Below are 8,335 nucleotides of genomic sequence, written 5' to 3' on the forward strand. Positions count from 1 at the left end.
GTCTTTTTGTCCGGTCGGGTCTTGGAAGACCAGAAGCTGTGTGGTTCATAAAAACATGTTCTTACTCAATATCTTACCCTAAGCCTAACTCTATCCCTTTTATTTTAAATTGTATAATGTCTGAGTTTTTTTGCCGTCAGCGAGGAAAAGAAATGGCTCAGAGCCTCAGAATACTGACATCTGTATTTTATGTCATCTTTTTTTCCTTCTAATTTGTTATTATTTGGTGCAGGCACGAAACATACTACCAATAGAAATACATTGCTTCTAAAATTGTTCTGTGTCAGAATACTGAAATCTGTATTTTTTTAAATGTCTTTTTCCTTCTAATTTGTTATTATTTACATTGCTTTTAAAATCGTTCTGTGTGACACGAAAAAAAATGGCGAAATCGTGTTGGTGAACACGAATCAATAGATTAATTTCGTGACTATAACACGAAATGCCGTGAGACTGTGTTGTGCATTTAGCTGACACTTTTATCCAAAGCGACTTACAATAAGTGCATTCGACCAACAAGATACAAACTTGAAGAAAACAGAATCATATAAGTACATCAGGTTTCATAGAGCTAAAACATTTCAAGTGCTTGTTCGTAATTCTATTGCTAAGTGGAGTCGAAAGAGATGAGTTTTCAGTCTGCGCCGGAAGATGTGTAAGCTTTCTGCTGTCCTGATTTCAATGGGGAGCTCATTCCACCATTTTGGAGCCAGGATAGCAAACCGACGTGTTTTTGCTGATGGGAACTTGGGTCCCCCTCGCAGTGCTGGTGCAGCGAGCCGTTTGGCCGATGCAGAGCGGAGTGCACGTGCTGGGGTGTATGGTTTAACCACGTCCTGGATGTAGGAAGGGCCAGATCCATTCACAGCATGGTACGCTAGTACCATTGTCTTGAAGTGGATTCTAGAAGAATAGTGTGTTAAAGCATTTATCTTGTACTCCGAGCTGCTGCAATCAGGATTATTGCAAGATGCTATTTATTGATCCATGTGTGGGAAGAGTGGGGGAGAAGAGAAGGGATTATATGAGAGGAGGTTAAAGGTCATCTCATCTGGGTTTTGAAGGCCAACACGGATACCTTTATTATTCACTGAATTTAAAGTTGATAATGTTTAAATGCCACAACAATAATGCAGGTATTTAGGATATGTTATAAAGTTACTTCTTTTCAGAGCTCACAAGCCTTTAAAGCAGAATTCAGACCATCATGTAAAACTAAAACTTGAAAACGAGAGCAATACGTTATAATAGATTAAATAGGTTCTTATATAAGTGACTGACATATGATACTTACAACATTATAGAGCAATTGACATATTGTAGACTCTGCAGAATGAAGGGAGGAAAGGAAGAATGGGTGGAAAAAGGTCAGAGAAGGGGAAAATACAGAGGAGAAAATCCTTGAATAAAGACGGGGAAGCAGGTGTTTGAAGGCAGGCTCAGATGTGAGTTTCCTCATGTTGACGGCAGCCACTCAGATTCAAATGTTAAATGATGTTACTACCCAGATCTTATTTCATACCTAAAACACACCCATAGGTTTGTACGTCTGTAGGATCGCCTCAATTCCAAGGTTACTCCTAAATTAAATATAAAAATACTTTCTGAATGGGAGAATTTTGAATTTAGCAGATGCCCTGCAGTTTCTCAGTTTCTGAAATAGCAAACATAAATATGAATGCTTTCAACAAAAAACTGCACCACTGAAAGGCTGCCAACATTCCATCTCTTTTGAATCTTAAATGTCACTTTACAGCGGTAATGGACACGTTGGAGTGCACTTTGCAGCGCCTCATCACAACAAATATCTAAGATGCCCATCACACATCAAGTGCAAATAGGTGGAACATGGCTGAGGGAAGATAGCAGTCGCTGTAACAGTCCATCCTGATTATTTGTAATATCAAACTGCCTTTCGTTGTGATAACAGCGGCTGGTGTTTGCTTTTTTTAAATTCCCAGTAATCACTGTTATACTGATTCAGGCTTTTACATGTTAAGGCCTGGGGTCAGGTCTTTCTGGGTAATGCTTTTTGGTGCACAGCAAGTTAATATAAGCATGTTGTGAATAAATAGTAGACTGTAGCATGAGCAGCAATAGCTAACATTGAAGATTAGAGAAAGAAAGACCACAAAAACTAAAATAAATCCAAGGAAGGAGAGGACAGATGAAAGAGACTGAAGAAAGCACATGGAAGCAAACCAATACTGCTGCTGTTGACAGGGACAGCAGAACGTTTTTTAGGCACCTAAATCAAAGTTTCACAAAAATCAATATCAGTTGAAGTGTAAGCTATATTTAGAATATTTTCACCGCTTTACCCTGCCGTGAGACAGCCCTTTCCAACGGCGAACTAAAGCCGTTATCTATGTTCTCTCCGGAGTCACCAGACTCCACTGACAGAAACTGTCATTAAACACTGCGGTATTCTGATAGAGGTGGTTGGAGACCAGCCTTTTCAAATTATGGCTGTTCTTTTCTAAGGTTGGCCTTCCTTTTAGGAGGTTTACATTTGTTTTTCTGCTGCCCCGGTCCACAGCAGTACATTGCTTTGCTTCCATGGTGGTATTTCTGAAAAACTCCCAAAAATCCAACTGATTTTTTTTAACTTAGCTAATAAATTAAAATAGAAAATATGAACATGTTTTGTTCTAGAGAGTTGCAACCAATTAATGTTAACCTTTAATTTGGAGGACTGGTCATCTCCAACCCTGAATGTCTGTTTAAAACGTTTTATCAATCCATCAAGTACACATTGAGATATTTAAAGTGAAAACCATCAGGTGGAGCAGGAAACAAGGATAGGGGATTGTCAAAGTATTAACGCCTCATCCTCTGGAACTACATTTCAGGGCAATCCATCCCATAGTTGTTAATATATTTCAGTACTGACATTAACAATCCCATGGGCCATACCAAATAAAAAAGATTCTGTGCCTGTACGTGTATTTCTCTTTGCAGTTAAAATTTTATTTGTATTGCCACTTTATGCCAAGCAATCTGAGGGAACTGCCCTTTAGTGGATGATCCCCTAAGCCACAGCTGCCCCCTGTACAGAATAAAGCATGTCTTTTCATTTTTCTTACATTCTTGTTTTTGGTTTTGAGATTATACACACTCTGAACTTGACTTATTAGTTGGCATGTATAGAGTGCCACAGTGACGCGTCCTAAAACCCGGAAGTAAGTTAGCATTTTTACCACTTTCGGTTCCTTTGACAAAAAGCAATGCAATTTCTCCATAGGATTTTGGAAAATAGCTCGAAATAAGGTCTGTGTTTGACACAAATTGAAGAGCCAGATCACGTTTTGTTCTACGACATTAAACACATCAGCAGTGACCCCACTGGTGATTTCTGAAGAGTTTACGTGTCTGAAAAACGATGGTTGTTACCATGTGACTGAATAGGACTACAGAAGTTGTCGAGGCCGTTTTATGTCATTACACTGAACACGTAAACACTCCCGCTAAGTTTGTTTTTCCCCGTGTTCTGCTTGAAAGCAAGTTCCTGCCTCCTGCAAACTGTTAAAACAAACGCTTCAACTTGTACACTTTTGAATCTGTAGTTTTGAATATTAAGTTGGCGTGACGTTGAAGCAGCGACCCTGCTGTAGTTCGTTTATAGCATAATGTTAGCATTTTGCTTCTGGCGACTAGATTTATGATTCGAAAATGATAAAAGTAGGGTAGACATGTGGATATTATCCGGCTGAACAAAACGTGATCCGTCTCTTAAATTAACTTATTTCGAGCTATTTTCCAAAACCTTATGGAGAAATTGCATTGGTTTTTGTCGAAGGAACCGGAAGGAGTTTACTTCCGGGTTTTAGGACGCGTCACTGTGGCACTCTATTGGCAGCTGTTGTAAAGAGGCCATAATGTGCAGAAGGCTGCTCTGCACTGTGAATGTGAATGTGAATGTGATGAATAAAGCAGCAGTGAGGCAAAACTGAGATTTTACAGCTGCAATCAAACATGTAGTAGTCAGTGTGGAAATGATGGGAATTTAAATTTCTCAGCATCTGCTAAGAAAAATACTCCCACATCTTAGCAGAGTGAGATCAAACACAATGTAGGAAAGGTATATAGATTTTCCTCCTCAAGTTATCTTACAAAGTGATCCTCAGAGAAAGAGAAGGAGGTCAGAGCACCTCATTAGAAATATATATATATATACTTTTTGTGTTTTCACATAATAAATGTACATCTACTGATAATAATGTTCATTAGTGGAAGACAATAATGATAATGCAAAATGGGAAGGATGTTTCTGTTGCTTAATGCGTTCGATCTTTTGTAAATAGAACAGGGAGAATAAGGTTTTTATGTTTCCTGCAAACTAACTGTGGTACACTCTTTGATGACACACACAACATTAGCGGGGTAAGAGAAGGTGAGTTGAAATGAATGAAGATTGAAAAAGGCGAGAGAAAAAAAAAAAACATCAGAAAATGAACAGAGTGAGGCAGAATTGAACACAACAGAAGAGAATAGGCAGGAATAGGAAAACGCCAAATATGAATAGACCCTTGATGATATTCCCACTCTATCTGCCTGTCAGAGGGACTTCATTGATATTCAGGGGAGAGCTCTCCTTCTAGCAGCACATATCAAAAGGCAGTGTTATGATCAATAAATATGCCATGGGAATCAAAGCTTTTTTCTTTGATAGCATTGGTCATTTGCCCAGAAACTGTTTGGGAGTGGGAGCCAGCTTTGAAGGCAGTCTGGTGTGAGTCACTGGTTACATCTACAAGAGAGCAGAACATCTGATTTTTAACCTTTTGTGGGTCAGCTGAGCCGTTGATCCTCTTGATGCTGTCTCAACGTTAGAGAATGAGAGGCCCGGTGCCTCTCCGCTTAGACAGCCTTGAAAAGAACAGTTGTAACAGAGAAAGTTCTGATTGATTGTAAAAAAACATCTATAAACAGCTTGAACCCCTCGACTTTTTGATGGATACTATTGCAGGTATAACAGATTGTGTGACATTTCTGAGTGAACCTGTGGGCTTAAGACTGATTGAATGTTTGGAGCTGCATGAAAATCTCAGAGGACCGACTGCACAGTGAAACTATTTTCCTGGGTACCGGGTAGATGGGCACACTGACTGCTGAGCTGACATTAGCAAATTAGAATTGATCCATCATTCTGTAGTCAAAAATGTAAACCTTGAAGACAGAAATGGAAAAGGCCATCTGTTGCGAGAGACAGCTGCCTCAAATGGATACCTAAAATGTAGTCCAAACCCTTGGCTTTGGGATAATTGTTTTGTTTTTTATGTAGCTTTAGTTAATAGGCTAAAAGATACAAAACGAAAGGAATCGTCCTCCATTCCATCTTTTCATTTTTCTATAAATCATTTCAGTCCGGCTCACTGAGGCTAGCCAATCAAAGCAGCCCATAAACCTCTTCCCAGCATGCAGCTCCTCCAAGAGTGCCCTGAGAGGATACTTGAGGTCGAGCCCAAAATCTCTTCCATGTTAGACGGAGTACTGGCCATCCTGATTAGACGCCCAATCCAAAAGATATACACAGGATCTTTTCAGTTTTTCTGAGTGACTAATCCTGTCTCTAAGTGTAACCCAAGAAGCTCATGTAGGCAGAATGGAAAGGTTCTTTAAAAGCAAGAAGAAAATAAACTGTATTTCGAACATAACAGTAATATGCAAATTCATTGATGATACATAACCTTCACCAAGGAGATTAGTTTTTTGTCTGTTTGTTTGTTGGCAGGATTACGGAAAAACTGCTGGTCATTCGTGAAACTAGTTGTAAGCATGTAGCGTAGGCCAAGGAAGAACCGATTACATTTTGGAACAGAACCTTATCATGGGGTGGACACGCGCAATATTTTTTTAATTTATGGTAACAACCTTTGCGGAGGTCAGCGCTCTCTGAATGAAAAACACTCTTCATAGCTCAGCTTTTGGATTCCATCCTGATTTAATGCTCTCCCTTTACATATCCATTATTTTGTCTTCTTGCAAACCATTTGTCCTCTTTCACCTTTCCTTCACAGATGAGATGTCATCACCAATAAAAAAAAGAAAACATCAAAACTGCATTTACTTTGTTTTTTTAAATACACACTGCTGAGTCGTATTAAACGCCTGCCGATGTCCATTTCTGAAGAGGCGATCAGTCCCGGCGGCCGCCCGGCTGCTCATCACACTTCTATTAGCGCTGGAGCCAAATGCTGCTGCAATTACTATCACTGTCATGGCAGACACAAGTGGCACAATCCTGGTGATTAGAGTCAGGCTCTGGCACACTCTCATAGAAATGCAGACACACACAATTGGTAGTTGTATCTTGGCTAAGTGGATCTCCATCGCTGTGCTACACTCAGCCACCTGCTGCCGTCTCCTCCTTGGCTTTAGACGGGAACATAACAGTGCCAGAGACATTAGACATTAGTCATTAATTGAGCTTGATTGTTTCATTGTTTAATTATCTGAAACCAACCTAATGATTATGCCAAACTCAAGTGCAATAAACACCTGGCTGCGATAAACTCGAAGTCATGAGTTTCTTAAGCTAAGGGTGGGGACTGGAAATAGGTCAAGGGCTCTCCTCTGCTGGGTCCAGATGTGACAGGAGCAGGTAACTTTTAATGAGCCAGCTACAAGACAGATACAAACTTTTAAACAAGTTATATATAGTTGATATACCTGCAAAGCGAGGTAATTGAAGTCTATTTTAGTTTGACTTAACGGTCAAATTAGTATCAGAATTTAGGAATAAATGTCCTCACACTCGTAGCAATACAAAAGAGTGTGCCTGGAGCAAAACTCCAATTACCACAAGTATGACATACTTGTTTGGCAGGACAGTGACAGTTGGCTGAAATCCCCAAGGATTTATTGGGTAAGTATGTGTTTACACACACACATCCACACATGTATTGTGCAGTTTCAGTCGGCCAGTTACTGCAATGGACGAATGGACGGAGGGATGTAGTGTGGGTTGATAAGAGGCGGGATGCATGTGGCAGGGTGGAGGGGGCTACGAGGGGTTATTGGGTGGACGACTGCCCACCCTTTGTGCTCCAAATCCGGGGGAATCTGCAGGCTATTGTGGCTCCCTGCTTGTTCACCAGCCAGAGAGCTGAGAGAGGGGATTTCAGCTCCACAGAGCCGATGACGAGAAGGTTTTTTTCAAAATTGTCCCCTATGGGTTCCTCTCTTGCTCTTTTATCCTCTCCGTCTCCCTGCTTTGTTCTGAGTGCAGTGCACAGTCAGCCCCGGCCAGCTATAGTATGTTAATCTGTGAGTTACCGGGGGTAGTGATCCAGTTCTGGGGTCTAATTCAGGGGCAGCACCTGTGTGTACTGAGGAACACATACTGCAGCTTATAATGAGTTCATGCAAGCAGTTTTGTGATACATTTTGTTTAACAAGCGAGGCAGAAATAGCTTGGATTCATTTAGACAAGGCTATTTTTGTTTAGTCAAAATCCATGCATATCCTGTTATTACCTGCACAGCACTGTTTGCCTCCAAATCGTCAGCGTGGAGAGGCTTTTCAAACAGCATGTAGACTGTCACACATCAGACAAATCTCAGCTGAAACCCATACTAATGAGATTCTTTCAGGTGGGTTGGCAGCGTCTCAATGCGGAGTGACGCACCAATGCTAGCGGTAGAGAAAACAGCTCTGCAAATATATTTAATGTAACACAGTCAGATTTCAATTTGCTCCCATCTGAAGTCAGATGGAATTCAGCATCAATCAGTAATATTCGTTTTTACCAAAAACATGCCTTTACTGTTCTGAAACTTCTGCAGTGGAGGAAAAAGTATTCATATCTTTTACTTGAGTAAAAGTATTAACAGCACAGTGTAGAAATTCTCATCTCTCAACTGCATTTAAAGGAGGAAAAGCACAGAAGATTAGCATTAAAATATACTTAGAGTACCAAAAGTGCAGGTACCCATATGCGCTAATACGCTAATGCACTAATGGAAAATGTCTCAATAATTTATATATTACTGCATTGTAATTATTGGTGTGTTAATGTTGCAGATTACTTTGTTAGTCTACTGTACAGTATACTGTGCAGTGTACTATCAGATAGCTATATCTACTGGTCATAACACACATTTAATTATAAGGGAACAGACATGAAAAGTAGAAAGAATAAAATATATTTAAAACTGAGAAGCCCCTTTAGGTAATAGATCTAGCTGTCCACCACAAAGCAAGATTTCAAAAATATTTCCTTTAAAGCTTCTCCAGAACTAATTTCCAGCATGCTGGACAGTTCTGCGAGAAGCAGAAATGCATCTTTGGGAGGCCAGAATTTAGAAAACAAATGGGGCTTCCTGGGGGTGTA

Source organism: Trematomus bernacchii, unplaced genomic scaffold (genome assembly GCF_902827165.1).
Source record: "Trematomus bernacchii unplaced genomic scaffold, fTreBer1.1, whole genome shotgun sequence".
NCBI lineage: Eukaryota > Metazoa > Chordata > Actinopteri > Perciformes > Nototheniidae > Trematomus > Trematomus bernacchii.